Genomic DNA, 17,455 nt, shown 5'->3' with positions numbered 1-17,455 from the left:
CTGGGCTCACTGCAAATGGCACTGCCGAAGTACTCAGTCACAGGGTCAGGAATCTCTGCTCAGAGAAAGCCGTAGGTGGAGAACCAAGACTAGCCTAGAGCCCTGTCTCCCATCAAACAAGACACACAGAAATAGGGACTTAACAAAACCTTCCCAATCCCTCCTTATCTGTGCTGCCTCATCTGCAAAGATAACTCTGTTCCTATTTTTAAAAAGTTAAGAGTGAGAAAGGATAAAAAACAGCATAAAGATTATATTCAGAAGGGAACCAGGTCTCTGCTCAGCCCAGCCATTAGGGCCCTGAGCATCCATCTAAGGCTCAGGGCAGCACCACTTGTCACCTGCTTGTCCAGTGCCCCTGAGTTTCCCACAGGCATTCACGTAGCCCATGCATGCTGCAGGGTCAGAATTCCTATTTACAGATTGGATCACTGGCACAAGCCAGAGGAAGGTGCTCTGCACCTAACTCTGCTTTGCTGGAGACTCTCTGGCAAATCTCATTCAATTTCTCATCTCTCAGGTTCTTGCCTAGCTGAGTGGACAGGTGATCAGGCCTCAGTTCATAGTCAACGATAGCTTACAATATTAACCTTCTTTGGAGACACTTGTACTGGAAAACCTGCTTTCATTATCTTTCTCAAAGACAGTGACCCCTGGTGGGGAGATGGGGGTGGGGGTGGAATATGGCCGAAGGTGGATGGGGGGAGGTGGTAGAGCAACAGCATAAGGCTGGTTCTTTTAAGTATATTTAGAGTGTCCTAAAACGAGCAGAATCAAGAGGTAGCTAAGTTGGTTTGAAGCAATAGCTAGGATGGGGAAATGGCTTCCAGAATTTGCTTATTCCTCCATTTACCACCTTCAGGACGTTAACCTTTCTCCTTCGTAGAATGACCTCTCTGCCTTGCAGCTTGTGTCACCCAGCCATTCTACTCATCTTGCCACTGTTATGTCGTCTACACACCTCCCAAGCCCACACACCCCTGAGACCCATTCCCGGAATACACTGTCCACTTCTCCACCCCAAGTCCTGCCATCACTGGACAGCGTCCACCATCTTGTGAGTGACACGTCCATCACCCACCCGCAGAGCCTCTCACTTCCTGAAACCAACAATCTTCACCTGCACTCCCCCCCAGCCACCCACACTTACGAACCCCTCCCGGGCCCCATCATCACCTAGGGTTGCTCCATCTAGTGGTCCCTGAATACAGTCCTGGGCCCCAGCAATCTCACCCCCTCGATTCCAATGCAATTGCTCTTCAATCTCAGATCTCCAAAGCCTCCTCCTTTCTTTTTTCATTGACCGTAACCCTCCCCATGGCTGTTTCCTTCTCTACTCTTAAAGGCCCCATTGCATCACTTTAGCCAGAACCCTCAGGATCCTTCTGCCACTGTCTACTTCTGGTTATTTCCCCATCTCTCTCCAGCCCTTTACAGCCAAGCTCCTCAGAAGAATAATCTGATAGACCAACTTACTCACCTCCCAGTCACTCTTCAAACCATTGACACCTGGTTTGTCCAGATGAAAATATCACTGAAAAAGCTCTGAGAAAGGTAAATGAAACTTCCAAACTAAAGAACTCTGTTCCTTTGTCATCTTGCAGCATTTAATAATGTCATCTTTTTCCTTCTTAAACTCTCTTGTCCACTAATGTCTCTGGCCTCCTTCTTCCAGTATTCTTCACCAGTTCCTAGTCTGCTGTCCAACTCTTAAATTGTGTTCTTAAGAGATCCAATTATATCACTTCTCAGTTGTGTGACCTTGGAGGAGTTTCAGAAATCATTCTAAGCCTCTATTTTTTCAGCTATAAAGTGGGAATAATAATGGTACCTCCTATGAAAAATCTGAAAGTGAAATCAAGAAAACACTCCCATTTACCATTGCAACAAAAAGAATAAAATATCTAGGAATAAACCTACCTAAGGAGACGAAAGACCTGTATGCAAAAAATTATAAGACACTGATGAAAGAAATTAAAGATGATACAAATAGATGGAGAGATATACCATGTTCTTGGATGGGAAGAATCAACATTGTGAAAATGACTCTACTACCCAAAGCAATCTACAGATTCAATGCAATCCCTATCAAACTACCACTGGCATTTTTCACAGAACTAGAACAAAAAATTTCGCAATTTGTATGGAAACACAAAAGACCCCGAATAGCCAAAGCAATCTTGAGAACGAAAAAAGGAGCTGGAGGAATCAGGCTCCCTGACTTCAGACTATACTACAAAGCTACAGTAATCAAGACAGTATGGTACTGGCACAAAAACAGAAAGATAGATCAATGGAACAGGATAGAAAGCCCAGAGATAAACCCATGCACATATGGACACCTTATCTTTGATAAAGGTGGCAGGAATGTACAGTGGAGAAAGGACAACCTCTTCAATAAATGGTGCTGGGAAAACTGGACAGGTATATGTAAAAGTATGAGATTAGATCACTCCCTAACACCATACACAAAAATAAGCTCAAAATGGATTAAAGACCTAAATGTAAGGCCAGAAACTATCAAACTCTTAGAGGAAAACATAGGCAGAACACTCTATGACATAAATCACAGCAAGATCCTTTCTGACCCACCTCCTAGAGTAATGGAAATAAAAACAAAAATAAACAAATGGGACCTAATGAAACTTCAAAGCTTTTGCACAGCAAAGGAAACCATAATCAAGACCAAAAGACAACCCTCAGAATGGGAGAAAATATTTGCAAATGAAGCAAATGACAAAGGGTTACTCTCCAAAATTTACAAGCAGCTCATGCAGCTCAATAACAAAAAAACAAACAACCCAATCCAAAAATGGGCAGAAGACCTAAATAGACATTTCTCCAAAGAAGATATACAGAATGCCAACAAACACATGAAAGAATGCTCAACATCATTAATCATTAGAGAAATGCAAATCAAAACTACAATGAGATATCATCTCACACCAGTCAGAATGGCCATCATCAAAAAATCTAGAAACAATAAATGCTGGAGAGGGTGTGGAGAAAAGGGAACACTCTTGCACTGCTGGTGGGAATGTGAATTGGTTCAGCCACTATGGAGAACAGTATGGAGGTTCCTTAAAAAACTACAAATAGAATTACCATATGACCCAGCAATCCCACTACTGGGCATATACCCTGAGAAGACCATAATTCAAAAAGAGTCATGTACCAAAATGTTCATTGCAGCTCTATTTGCAATAGCCCGGAGATGGAAACAACCTAAGCGCCCATCATCGGATGAATGGATAAAGAAGATGTGGCACATATATACAATGGAATATTACTCAGCCTTAAAAAGAAATGAAATTGAGCTATTTGTAATGAGATGGATAGGCCTAGAGTCTGTCATACAGAGTGAAGTAAGTCAGAAAGAAAAAGACAAATACCGTATGCTAACACATATATATGGAATTTAAGGGGAAAAAAATGTCATGAAGAACTAGGGGTAAGACAGGAATAAAGACGCAGACCTACTGGAGAACGGACTTGAGGATATGGGGAGGGGGAAGGGTGAGCTTTGACAGGGCGAGAGAGAGTCATGGACATATACACACTAACAAACGTAGTAAGGTAGATAGCTAGGGGGAAGCAGCCGCAAGGCACAGGGATATTAGCTCGGTGCTTTGTGACAGCCTGGAGGGGTGGGATAGGGAGAGTGGGAGGGAGGGAGACACAAGAGGGAAGACATATGGGAACATATGTATATGTATAACTAATTCACTTTGTTATAAAGCAGAAACTAACACACCATTGTAAAGAAATTATACCCCAATAAAGATGTTTAAAAAAAAAATAATAATGGTACCTCCTTCCGAGGGCTATCGTGAAGATTAAGTGAATTAGCATAAGCAATGTGCTTACAATAGTTTCTGGCATATAGCAAGTGCTCAATAAACATTAACTGTGGTTGTTGTTGTTATGATGGCCCTCTCCCCACTCCATAGCTCATGGAGGGAGGTCTCACTTCCACTGTTCCTACAAATATGTATTTGATGATTCCTCTCAAACTCAGTATGTCAAGCATTAAGCTTTTCATTTCCTCCTAAAAACTTACTCCTCTACTAGGGGGAATCTCAATGAATGACCCCATTGTCCTCGATTCATTCTTTCACAACATATTTATTATGTATCTATCCTTACCAGGCACAATTCTCTTTGCTGAGAATACAAAGGCAAAGCCCCTCCCTCATGGGCAATAAACAAGATACAAATGTTACCCCAGGGAGGGATGAGGTCTGTGAAGAAAATACAGCAAGATAAGGGACAGAAGGTGACTGGACCGAGGTAGAGGATAGTCTTAGGAAGGGTGGTCAAGGAAAGGGTGTCCTCCTGGAAGAGATGGCATTTGATCAGAGAGACTCTGGAGCCAAGACATCAATAGGAAGGTAAATTCTGATGTTTTCGTCTTCATGTTTCTATGTTGGTTCTCCTTGCTTTCCCTCTTGCTATCCTTTTACGACCCCCTTCTCTCTTATAGCAGTTATTATCAGATTTTTCTATCTCTTTGCTCTAGTCTTGCAGTCTTAGCCCTCTATATGTTTTGTAGCTCCGTGGTCTTTTAAAAATTCACGTATGAATCGTTGCAGATCCAGGTGAAAGGTGGTCAGCTGCTTCCACTCCTCCCTGAGGGAGGCAGATAAGGACCTCCAGGAACCTGCCTCTGTTTTACTTTTCCAGCCTTGTGCCAACACCTCCACTCATGCTCTGGGTCCCCTCAACTATTTGTCATCCCCACCAAACACCCATGGTTGTAGTTCACCTCCTTTTCTTCATTCATGAGGTCCCTTCTAGCTACCATGCCCTTTCTACCTAGTAATCATTTAGATTAGCCACTAATTTTCTAATTTCAGCAAAAGCTTAGTTTCATAGGGCTTGTTCTACCTTGTACACTCTAGCAGATCTGCCCTCTCCTTCTTACGTGCCTCCACCGTTTCCTTGTCTTGCTTCCCTCTCCTGAACTCTGAGATCCTCAGGGGCAAAAACTGTGCCTGAGCCCCAGAATCCACTGCAGTGCCTTGAACATAGCTCATATGTAGCAGAGCAGGCCTTCACATCCACGTGGAACTTTGAAGTTCACTTTGTTCCCATTAATCTCTGGAATAAGAGATTACCCCAAAACAAAAGCAAGGTGAATTATTTCATGATGAGGCTTTGATTTAGGACCCTTGCACACTCTTCCTCCTGCAGCTGGTCTCACCTTCTGCCAAGCATGACTGGCACCCCGTTCCTGCCACATGTGAATCCACCCGCCACATTTCACTCAGTGCCACACCTTTCTCTTGCTCCTTTGCAAGGGTCTACTGTTGTATTGGTGCCGGTCTTACTCTCTTAGTGGCTGTGCTGCCTCATCCAGGATAAGCTAAAGAAAGATCTGAGATATGGACTTAATCCATATGTATCTGCTTGAGTACTTGCTTCTGTGAAGGGCACTGTGAGCAGAGAAGCAGGCATTACACAAAGAATCCAGGTCTGATCTTAAGGCACGTGCAGCTCGTGGGGAAAACAGACTCACATGTAAGTAGGGTAGAAGGCAGAATGTCAGCAGTGCTGCAGCAAGAGTAAAAAGTCTCAAGAGTGTTTCAAGTACTGTCCCTCCTCACAGGGCTCCTGATGCCGGGTCACTATCCCCTATACAACCTCCTTGTGGATTGAGTACAAGAACTTCCTAGAGACCCCAGACACCATTGCCCTTGTTACCGCCACAGCTCGGAGAAGACATGAGCATCTGTAAAGCACTGCTCTCCCACTGTGAATAGCCTGGTGTTTCCCTCTCCCATCCCACAGCCCCAGCTCTAAACAGAGTGAAGAGGAAGGTCTGTGTCTGTGCTCCACCAATGCCGCACCCAGCTATTAATCCACAGACTAGGACTAAAAACAGGGCACTTTATTCCGATATTCTGAGAGGCTTGGAATTTCACTTGGTCTTCATTGCTGTTTCCTGTCCCAAGGACTCTGGCACTGATTGTAGGGCCTGGGAAAAAAAAAAAATCTGAGCATCTCTGCCATGTGATAGATGCGATTGTCCCTCATCTCTGGGGTCCTGAAAGTGTCTCATCCAGGGATGAATCCCATCTGCTCAGTTGGTAAATGGAGGGAGAGCCTTTTTTCCCAGTAACTGAGGGTCTTGGCACTTTGTTATTCAATTCATGGCCTTGGGTTCATAATTCCAATGGATCTCCACCCACTAGCTCTCTGTCCAGTCCATACAAGTCTGAATGCGCCACTCCTTGCTCCAAATTACTTCAAAGGCTAAGGAAACACAGTGGAGAAAGAATGTTTACCTAAGTGAATCTAAAAGTACTGAAATGCAGCTATTGGGAAGTTACCTGCAGAAATTTCAGTTTCTCTGTAACTTCAGATGAAGAAAGACAGATTAAGTCACAGATTTCTAGTGGAACAAAGCAGGTTCACTCTACTAAATAATTTAAAGCCTACAGTTGAGGTAGCAATCTGCAAGATTTTGAAGAAATCCAATCTTCTAGTACACCTGAGTTTGCACAATGAAACCATGATTATTTCCTTAGGTGATATATATATATTAGCATGTTTCAAAGTGTGGTCTATGGAAAATTCCCCTGGGATCTGCAGTCAGATAACTTCGGGAAATGTTGGGTTAAAGTTAAATAGGTTTCTTTACAGCAGAACTAACCAGAGACTTTCATAAGCTAAGGTACCTTACGAATTTTTAAGATGGGATAATAGTGGCATAGTGCAAATCATCACTTCCCAAATGTACTGGACCATAGAACCCTTTTTGCAAGGTGCATCTTATAGTATTGGTGTTCCATAGGACAAACTTTGGGAAATGTTTATCTAAATGCATATCAAGCATCTACTTTATTAATGTAGACCAGCCTTTAAGAAAAATCCATATCTTCCTCCTATTAAACTCATTATCAATATTTTTGCTGACAATGTAAAACCTAGTTTATTTGATTTCTTTCTGAAGAATGTAAATCCCTACCCAGGAGTGCTGAGAATAGCAGCATTCCCATATCTGTCTCTTATCAAATGTGACCTTTCAAAGTGCTAACGCTTTTCTAATCCAGCTCTCTCTGGAAGTATCACATCATTAGAGTTAACAGTGCTGTCTATTCTTTTTATTTTTTAGTTGAAGTATAGTCGATGTACAATGTTGTGTTAGTTTCAGGTATACAACAAAGTGATTCAGTTTTATATATATATAAATATATATAAATATAGTTTTTCAGATACTTTTCCCTTATAGGTTATTACAAAATATTGAATATAGTTCACTGTGTTATACAGTAGGTCCTTGTTGGTTATCTATTTTATATATAGTAGTGTGTGTATGTTAATCCCAAACTCCTAATTTATCCCTCCCCCCAAACTTTCCCCTTTGGTAACCATAAGTTTTTTTTTTTTCTATGTCTGTGGGTCTATTTCTGTTTTGTACATAAGTTCATTTGTATCATTTTTTTTTAGATTCCACATATAAGTGATACCACATGATATTTGTCTTTCTCTGTCTGGCTTACTTCACTTAGTATGATAATCTCTAGGTCAATCCATGTCTGTTCTTAATAGCCTGAGACAAAATTTTTGAAAAATTTTAGTCAAATTCTCAGAATTTAAATAGATACTGATAACGGCTTACATCTACTGGGCACCTGTTTATTACCTCATAAAATCATTACAGCAACCCTGTAAAACAGGCAGTATTATCGTTCCCATTTAATAGGTAAGCAAACAGAGGGGTTAAGTAAAATGCTCAAGGCCACACAAGTAGGAAGTGGATGATCTGGGATTGGAATCTGGTTCCAGAAACCATGCCCTCGCCCACCACGCTGTACTGTCATGTGAACAGAAAGCTAATGAGGTTTGTGGGAACACATCTAAACCCAAAGAATTGGTGGCACAGGATCAGTCACCCGAATCTCTGCCACACAAGTGTTGCTGGCTGTTGATGGACAGTCCCTAATATTCTGGCACCAAGAGTTTGCTCATCCTCCAGGATAGACCTGAGCAAAATAGGGTGACCTGTAGGTTATTAAGATAATACTGGAGGAGGCCTAATTCAACCATATGTTCTCATCCTATACCCTGAACTGCCGAGTCCCATGTTTAGAGTTTGGCATGACTCAGAGCACACTGAGCCAAGCTTTCTTCTCTTTAATTGCTAAACCCATGTTTATTTGAAAGCAGAGTTAATCCATGTATTTCTGATTACCCATCAGAACTCATCAAAATGAGGTCCTGAAAAAAAAGCCTGTTTGATGTTCAAAAAATAAGCTGAAGCCATTGCTCTTGTGAACAGGAAACTGGACTTTGCCAAAAGTAAACTGTCCCAAATTCTGAAAGACCAGTTTGGTCTGATCCTTTATAAGATATTTGAACCTCTTCACTGTAGACTTGGCCCAAATTTCATCCTTCTGTCTTTTCTAAATCCACAGCCCATGCTTTTATTTAGTGTGTGATGGTGATTTCTGTCATCTGGGATGAGAACACTGCTAAAAATTATGCTGTGTAACTAGTAGCAATAAAAACATATTATTTCCTTCATATGCCAAGCCACGGTTTCCACTTTCTGATAGATATTTTTTCTTTTAGCCCGTTTTACTTCTCTTGCTTAATATTATTTTTTCGCCATGTTTAAAAATGTACCAACTAGTTAATTGACAAATATTAATATTGATATAACAGAGCATTGAACTTGTAGGATATTTTAAAATGTGAAGAAAAATCCATTAACTTCAATTTAGGTTTCAAGTCATATATATGTAATGGGTATGTATATATATTTATTTCTGGACCTCAGTGTTTCTTTTTTTCATATAAAAAATTAACTACATGATCACAACCTTGAGATCCAACTCCAGAATTCTCCGATTCAGTCAAAAATCTTATAAAGTACTACTTTAAAGTAATGAGATGCAAGCCGCACCTGAAACTTGTTCTCATAACTTCTCACAAATGTTCTATGGATAAAATGTACCGAATGGATTCAGCACATTTATATGATACATCTGGGAATAAGAAGTTTTGTGTAAGCCCTTGCAATGCTTACAACATCCATAAATATCATGTAAATGTATTTTTATCCTTCCTTCATTAAGAAATTTACATCAAACACTCTTGAGTAAAGTATTGCATTTGTTCCCTTAGCGAGTATAACCTGTTTGATGGTTTAATTTAATTTGAGAAACATGAGAATAGACAGAAAATAATGCAGGTGTATTCATTTTCTTCCTTCACAGAATAAATGTTTCTTTTAGCTCAGTCATCTGTTCCATGGCACGGTCAAGGACTTAATTCTCTCTCACATCTGGATATCTTTATCCTGATGAAAACTGCAATTAACTTTGCAACCCAAACTCCCACTTTCACGGAGACCCAACATTTCTAGCTGCTTCCTGGCGCTGCCCATCGTTTTGCAGTCTCCAGCGACTGGGGGTCCGGGGCGGGGGGTGAGCTCAGAGCAGGAAGAAAGGAACCCACAGAGTAGATGTCCTTAATCGGCCATGCCCTATGCCCTGGTGTCCCGTGTGTCCCCCACAGGCATGAGAACGCAGGTGTGGGGTGGCGAGGACCGCAGTACTTTGGCAGCACTTTGCTTCTCCTGGCCTCCTCACTCACCAGGGGAACACGGATCCCAGGTCCTACTCAAACACTTAGGGGTACAAGGTGAAAAGTCCGGGGGCTGAGTATGACCCCAAAGTGCCCAGATCAAGGCACCTGAGGAATGGGAACACAAAGGGCAAAGCAGTGCCAGCCTAAATGACTGCAATCAAAACAAAATCTCCTCCAGGTCAAGACCCCAGACAGCTCTGGGACTTTGTTCTCTGGGGCGGCACTCTTTAGTCTTGCTGGGGGAGCAATGGTCCATGATGACTGTAGAGCAGGGCTCTGACTCAGACAAACACTGAGGTTTGTATAACTCTCCCCGGATTTGTTTTTGTTTATTTCTTTTTGTCAGAGAATGGGCAGAAAACTACCTGATGAGGTCATTAGTTTTCTTTCCTTTTTTTTTTAACATAACATTTTTTTTTCAGGTTTGAAAGTAACATGCTCCTTATAGAAAAGCCTGTACATCCAGAAAAATGTAAAGAACAAAGTAAAAAATAATTCAGAATCCCACCACCACCCAGAGATAAACACGGTAATATTTTGTAATATTTTCCTCCACATTTCTTCCCCTTGCATTTATTTCACCAAATTGGGATTATGCTCTGTATAGAGTCTGGGGTCCTGCTCTTTTACTGATTGTAAAAAATTTGAAATTTGAGCATTTCCCCCAGATCATAAAATGGTCTTCAAAACATGATTTGGGATGGCTGCATAGTCATTTTCTTTAAATGGACCAATGTTGAAATGTTTTTGGCTGGAGAAGATCATAGGCCTTTTCTAATAAGCACAAAGAACTCCCAGGTTTTGTTCTATGTATTACGTGTTCCGTTTTCCGTTAGGATTTTTCATGGGGTGGGGTGGTGTGGAAGGACTGATTCAGCTCTTTGTGGAGGAGTGCAAGCAGCTGACATGCAGCCTTTTGGAGATCTGAGCTCACCAAGTGTGGAACCCACACTCAAGTCCTTATCTCTGAAGGTAAGAAACAGTTAAATGCCATACCCTGCCACTTCTCCTTCCCTAACACATTTCTGAATTTCTGCTTTCTTTTCATGGTGTTAGGGAATGATGGGATGTAATGACAAAATTAAGCAATGAATAAAATAAAAAGGCAAGCAGAGAATTCACAAGAGATGAATGTACACCGCAATGGTAGAGGGAAAACTTTGATTAAACTGCGGAACAAATATGCATGATGCAAAGATTAAACAGAGAGTTTCTGTACTGGAAATGTGAAGGTGACAAGAAGAAGAACACAGGACATCTTAAAGGAGATGAAGAAAAGAGGGAGACAATGAGAATCACACTGGTCGAATTAAACTCAATGTATGCATACATAGCTGGTAAAACTACATATTAAAAAAAAATAAACAACAGAGCATTGAGGATAGAGGTTACCTTTGGGGAGGTGGGAGCGTGTAATGAGGGAGCATCCACAAAGGGCTTTTGAGTGTTGGCAATGTTTGATTTCTTGACCAGGGTGGCTTCATTGTATGGTAATTAATCTGTCAAGGAGCTTATGTGTATGCACTTTTCTGCATGATAAATTCACAAGTAAGACAAAAAGTAAAATCAATTGCTAGAGGTACTTGGAAGAGTGTGGGGTTTTGTGTTTGGACTGAAGGAGAGTAATTGATCAACAAGGGAATATACAGAAGAGAAACAGCCTTTTATTGAAAGGGGAACAAATGGAAAAAGAATTCACATATGGGAATTGGGGTTGGGAAGGACAAAAAGATGCTCCTAGTTTGCAAACAGTTACTTACATTAACTGTTGTACAAAATTCTTAAGGGTGAGTAAATTAAACTCATGGCAAAGGTCTTTAGGAAAATACAAAATGTACAGCATGGTGACTATAATAATGTTGTACTGTATATTTGAAATTTGCTAAGAGAGTAATTTTAAGTGTTCTCATCCCACACACATACAAAACACAATAATGTGATGTGATGGACGTGTTAATTAACCTGATTGTGGTAACTTTATCTCTCAATATATACATAAATCACCAAGTTGTACACTTTAAATACAATTTTATTTGTTATTTATATCTCAGTAAAGCTGGGGAAAGAAAGAAAGATACAGGAAAGGGGCAAGACAAGGAAGTAAGGACTGCTGATTATATGTGTGCGTGTGTGTATATATATAATATAGATGAATGAATATATTTAAAACTGGAGGCTATTACCATTGCTCAATCAAATGATTAATAGCAGAAGACTGGGAGGCAGACAACCTGGGTTGCACTAATTTGCCATGTAATATTTTGCATAAAATAAAAAGGCAGTATAGTATTGATATAAGATTTAAGCTTTTGCCTTTGCAGCCAGATTACTTAGATCAAATTTCACTTTTGCTCTTTTGAGTTGTGTGACTCTGGGCAGGATTCTGAACCTGTCTGTGCCTCAGTTTTCTTGCTGTAAAGTGGGGACTATAGGATGACGATCCTTTGGGGACCTCACAGGATCGTCGTGAGGATTACATGAAATTTTCCATGTTATTTGCTTATCACAGTGCCCATAAATGTTAGCTGTTCCTGCTATCCTTGTAACAAGTAACTTGTATGTGTCTTAGGTCTAAAGGAAAGGTAAAGCTCTAAACAATGACTAGGGCCCCCTTCCTATTAAAAAATAACAGGGTTCCATTCCAATGGCTGTGCCTTTGATGTGTTAAACTATCTTAGGCTGTCACAGAGCCAAGAGTAATCAGTAAAATTGTGCCCAAGTGCAAGGAGTCGAAGAAATATGAGGTGAAAATCACTCCAATTAATCACTCCGAGTCCATGATGACATATCCATCAAGAAGAACCAGAGATAGTGAAAGTCAGCCTCCTTCCCCTGCTGACACCTCCAACAACCTGACTGAACTAATCTTTCCCCGAATCCCTGAGATAACGCAATGCTTGATGTTCCCTTCCCTCAAAGGGTCTGCCCAATAATTCTTTACAAATGTGTTATTCAAGGGAAAGAAAGCATGCATATTTTAAATTTGTTTTAGTTTAATGAAAAGTGCTGTTTTGAATACTGACTTTGCTTCTACCTGCTGACAGCTGACTTTAACCCCATGGTATTGAGATGTCCCAAACCCTTTCTGCCACTGACTGCCATAATATCTTGTAGTCATGGCCATGAAACTCGTTGAGGGTGAGTCAAAGACTAAACTGGAGATGTTTTTCTGTTCCCTACTCTCTGAAAACATTGTTCAATATTTTTGTGACTGTTAATATATCATATATCTTAAATCATCCAAAGCTAGACTACACTCAAACAGCCTTCCATCTTTTAGGGTCATACGGGAAGGAAAGTGTTCACATCTTTACCCACGGTCACTCTGAAGTCAGCTACTCCTAACCCATCCCCTCCAGCCCACGACACTCAGAGAGCCTCCTACCGTACCCTTATGTCTGCAGTTCCTTTCTGTCAAAAGCATCAACTGATTCTGCTTTGTGTCCAAGAGACCACATGTAAGGCAGAGCTAGTTTTTAAAATCTATCATGTATTAACTGATTTTTTTGAAGGTCAAAAAAGTGAACATGTCAAATTTTGTGAGTACTGTTTATATTCAATTTGTCATCCTCATAGCAAATGAGAAAAAAAGTAAAATAATAAAACTATTGCATGAAATGTGATAAAGTACATTTTCATGAGTATTTAGGTTTCATATTTTTCCAGAATATATTGTACAATTTTCTTCAATGAGACAAACTAAGAATTTTTTTTTTTTTTTTTTGCAGTACGCGGGCCTCTCACTGTTGTGGCCTCTCCCGTTGCGGAGCACAGGCTCCGGACGCACAGGCTCAGCGGCTATGGCTCATGGGCCCAGCCGCTCCGTGGCATGTGGGATCTTCCCGGACCGGGGCACGAACCCGTGTCCCCTGCATCGGCAGGCGGACTCTCAACCACTGCGCCACCAGGGAAGCCCCAAACTAAGAATTTTTTAAAGGGTATCACGCTTTTTCAAATGAAGATCATTTCTACTAAATTACTATTCTTTCAGATAATTTTAAATTGAGTCTTGATCATTATCCAAAACCTAAAACACTGTAATTTCTACATGGAAATGCTCATAAAATACAGTATTTTCTATGAAAACAACTGCTTCAGTGAAAATATTTGTAGAGGCTAATCCAGGGAGGCAGAATTGATATTTTGTAGATGTTGGATGGAGATCTTGAAGGTTGTTGGGCAGAAGGTTGATAAATCTCTATAAAGATTCAAAAGATTTATACTGAAACCTAACAAGGTGAAATGAGATAATCCTTACAAATGGCAAGTGACAGGGAAGGGCAATGACAGCTCTGAAATAAAATCCCCATGAGAGACGGGAATAAAGGCTGACTGTTCATGCAGTGTGAGGGCGAGGAGGACCAAAGTGGAATGGTTACCCCACATTTATAAACTACTAGCCCCTAGAACATGTTCCAACACCCAAGGCAGCCAGCGAGAATATCGTTGTGTTATCAAAAAGAGCTACTCTGGGCTTCCCTGGTGGCGCAGTGGTTGAGAGTCCGCCTGCCAATGCAGGGGACATGGGTTTGTGCCCCGGTCCGGGAGGATCCCACATGTCATGGAGCGGCTGGGCCCGTGAGCCATGGCCGCTGAGCCTGCGCGTCCGGAGCCTGTGCTCTGCAATGGGAGAGACCACAACAGTGAGAGGCCCGTGTACTGCAAAAAGAAAAAAAAAAAGAAAAAAAAAAACGACTCCATTGCCCGAGGCCAGTATCACATTCTTGAACCACTGTCGCAAGAGGAGGAATTTACACCAGCCTCAGTGGCAACCACAGGACCAGAAAGCTCAGCCCCTGGGTCAGCACTTCCGGCCTAACAGGAGGCAGAGTTAAAAGTGGTCTTAGTGGTGATCATGGACAACTCCATGAGTTTGAACTGAGATCTTCTGTAGCTCCTTCTGAAGCAACTATCTCTAGAGACGATTGTGAAGTTCATCAGCCTCCTAGGTTCCCTGGCCTAGCTGAAATTGGATCCAGCACCAAGGCGAGGGTGACCCTCTCTAAGACCTGAGCCAGCACCCTGAGGGATTCTTGGACATCCCAGGGGTGAGGTCTGAGAGAAGGAGATGGACTTCCTAATAAAGGAAACATGCACAAGACAGAGAAAAGGGACCACGATGTTATATAACATTCAAAGAACACTTAAAGTAAAAAAGAAACTATTTGTGAATTTACAGTATATTTGGCACCATATTGGGAGTCATATTGATTGAGACAGTTTTGCTGAAACTAGTTTTTTTTAACTCCCTGCTTTCAAGCCAATATAAACGGTATCCAGATTCTAAGTCCAAATATGAATACCTGTTTTCATTTGAAGTGAAAATTTAATCATAAAATTGTCCAGATTAAAGCACTCATCAGCCATCAGGATCACATACATATTTTAAGTTTGTTTTATACTTTGGGATAAATGTGTTTCTAGTGCAAAATAATTTTTTTACTAAAATTCAGTTCACTAAATCTTAGTAAATATAGTTTTCTCCATAACATTTCACCAAAAAATAATGTGAAAGGGAACGGTAACTGAACTTTAATCAATCACTGTTACAGTTTAATATTAATACTATGTCCTGCTACCACCAAAATCCCTCTATTCCATTATATCCCATTTTGTATTTGACTTTTTTGAAAATAAATATGGTTAGATATTAGAGTTTCATTTTACTCCACATTTCACTTGAATCTTTGAGTGGGGTTTCTGATTTCAAAATTCCAATTATGCTTTCTCCAAAATGAAGGTTATCTTCCTCTTTAGCTCATGAATTCATTTCTCTTAAGGTTAACCTTGATTTCTGCTTTCAAATAAAATATTTTTTCCTTTATATACTTTTAAAAAGCCAGGGACTGTCCCTGTATGACTGTCCAACATACATACGTTTGACATCAAAACCCCAGGAGATGATGATTCATGAGTTGGTAGTGAAAGTTGCACAGAATGGAAGCTAGACCAGGATGAGTTTGTACAGTGCATGTAAATACGGAAAATGGATAAGAAGGGCTCATTTAGTTCCAGTCCATGAAGTTCATTATAAGCAATTAAATATCTGTAATTAAATCTCCATTTACTCAGCAGACCAGAACAGCACGCTCAAATCCAGCCTTCAGGGTAAGTAAGTAATAAGCTTTATAAAAACTACATTCATTAATTCTGATAATAAAGAATGTAACAAAAACAATAAAAAATAAATGTGTTTAAGAGCTCTGCTGGCATTTAAGGTCTAGACAGGTTTAACTGGGCTCCAAAATTAATACATACTTGCAGAAATAAAATAAACAACCCTAAAAATTAATATGCATTTATTTCGGTACTGGGTAAGAGTAGCAATTCGTGTGGACAAGAAAGAAGTTTAAGAATGAAACACCTGTGGGTATTAAAAATAGTAACATGCCCCTTTAAAATGATTTCTGTTGCTATGAACAATATTCAAGACATGTAGAAGGGGGAGATTTATAATATCATAAAAGTGTGATTGCTGGACTCATGGCATTCTTGGGTCTCAATAATACCCTTCTTCTATATAAGACAAATTGGATTATATAATTTTCCATCCAAGATGATAAATACAAAATAAAAAGTTTCTAATTTGAGAAACTCTAATTTGAGTAAAAGTGCTGCAGATAAATGACAGTGAGAGTTACTGAATCAGGGTTTTTTGTGGACTTTACGTTTTCAGAGATCTGAATTAGAAACACAAGGTCTAGAAGAAATGAAAATATGACTCCACCTTTTCAGAAACTTACATTGCGACTAGAGACCCAGGACATACTCATAAGGAACAAATAGAACAATTGCAAAAGTGTGCATACACAACCATTTACAAGATACTTTCCTCACATGATTTCACCAGCTCCCCCAAAATCTTATAATATGGGAAGAGAGGGGAGTCATTATTGTTTCCTGTGGGCTTTTGAGTTTGAAAAACTCCACTTCTGTCATAAATTAATAATAACGTAACTAAAGAATTAAACACTTTATAGGCTCAGGCACTGAGATAAGCAGTTGAGTGCAATATCTTAATTACACCTCACAACAACCCCAGGAGAGAAGAGTGATTATGTTCCCATTTCAGAAATGAGAAAAATAAAGCTTATTTTAATAATTTTCCTGCGAATACACAGCCAATAAGTGATAGAGCTAGGACAGAGGATTTGAACCTCTGTCCGACTCAGAGCCCATACCCTTAACCTTTATGGTGGCCTGCCCTCCTGTTTACCTCGCTCTAAGAAGGTGACAGGTTCCAACTTCTCTGAGCTTCAGTTTCCCCACAGATAGCATACAGCTAACAACATCTGTGTCTGGGCCTGTTTTGTGGATTAAATGGCATAACTTCTGATAAGTTCTTGTCCCAGCAAATGCTGCATTAAAGACACGGTCCTTCCTCTTGCCTCTCCCTTAAGTTATATGCCCAGGGTCACACAGCTAGTAAATGGCAGATCCAGTGCTGAGACCCATGTCCTCTGTCTCCGTGCTCTCGGATTGCCCTCAGTTTCCTTCCACGATGTGCCTGCACTGTGCCATATCCACAGTAAACATTTCACTCTATTCACAGTGTTACTATGGTTCAATGACTTATATGTCCACAGCCTATAATAGATAAGAGCAAGCAGCTGGTGTTCCTCAACGTTCACTAGGCACTCATTTGAAAGACTGTTTTCTCTGTGAGCTTTTGAACCATCACTGACCATTCCATCTTTTCACTGTTTTTTTGGTGGGGTAGGGGTGTGCAGGTGTTGGGCACGGGCCGAGATGTGCTAACAAGTAAAACTAAGTATCCTATAAACAAAGGAAGTCACGGAGATTAGTTCTATGTACATCGATTTGGAAACAGTACTGCAGGTATTGAATACATCATTAA

The 17,455-nt window shown here is 40.5% G+C and overlaps 1 protein-coding gene across 1 annotated transcript in view; it reads right to left on the bottom strand.

Moving 5' to 3' along the window:
* Positions 1-2,309: 2,309 nt before the first annotated feature.
* The window catches only part of LOC111184682 (uncharacterized), a 334,205-nt gene continuing 319,059 nt past the window's right edge, over positions 2,310-17,455 (bottom strand). Inside the window, 1 exon segment of the mRNA XM_089909095.1 lies at positions 2,310-17,455. This exon segment is cut by the window's right edge and continues 166,516 nt beyond it. The gene's annotated coding sequence lies outside the window, so the exon portion shown is untranslated.

The sequence above is a fragment of the Delphinapterus leucas genome, chromosome 3, assembly GCF_059928025.1.
Source record: "Delphinapterus leucas isolate spDelLeu-1000000601 "Yukka" chromosome 3, BTC_Dleu_Yukka2, whole genome shotgun sequence".
In the NCBI taxonomy this organism is placed as follows: Eukaryota; Metazoa; Chordata; class Mammalia; order Artiodactyla; family Monodontidae; genus Delphinapterus; species Delphinapterus leucas.
The sequence above is the reverse complement of the archived record's forward strand: the minus strand, read 5'-3'. Positions and strand labels throughout refer to the sequence as shown.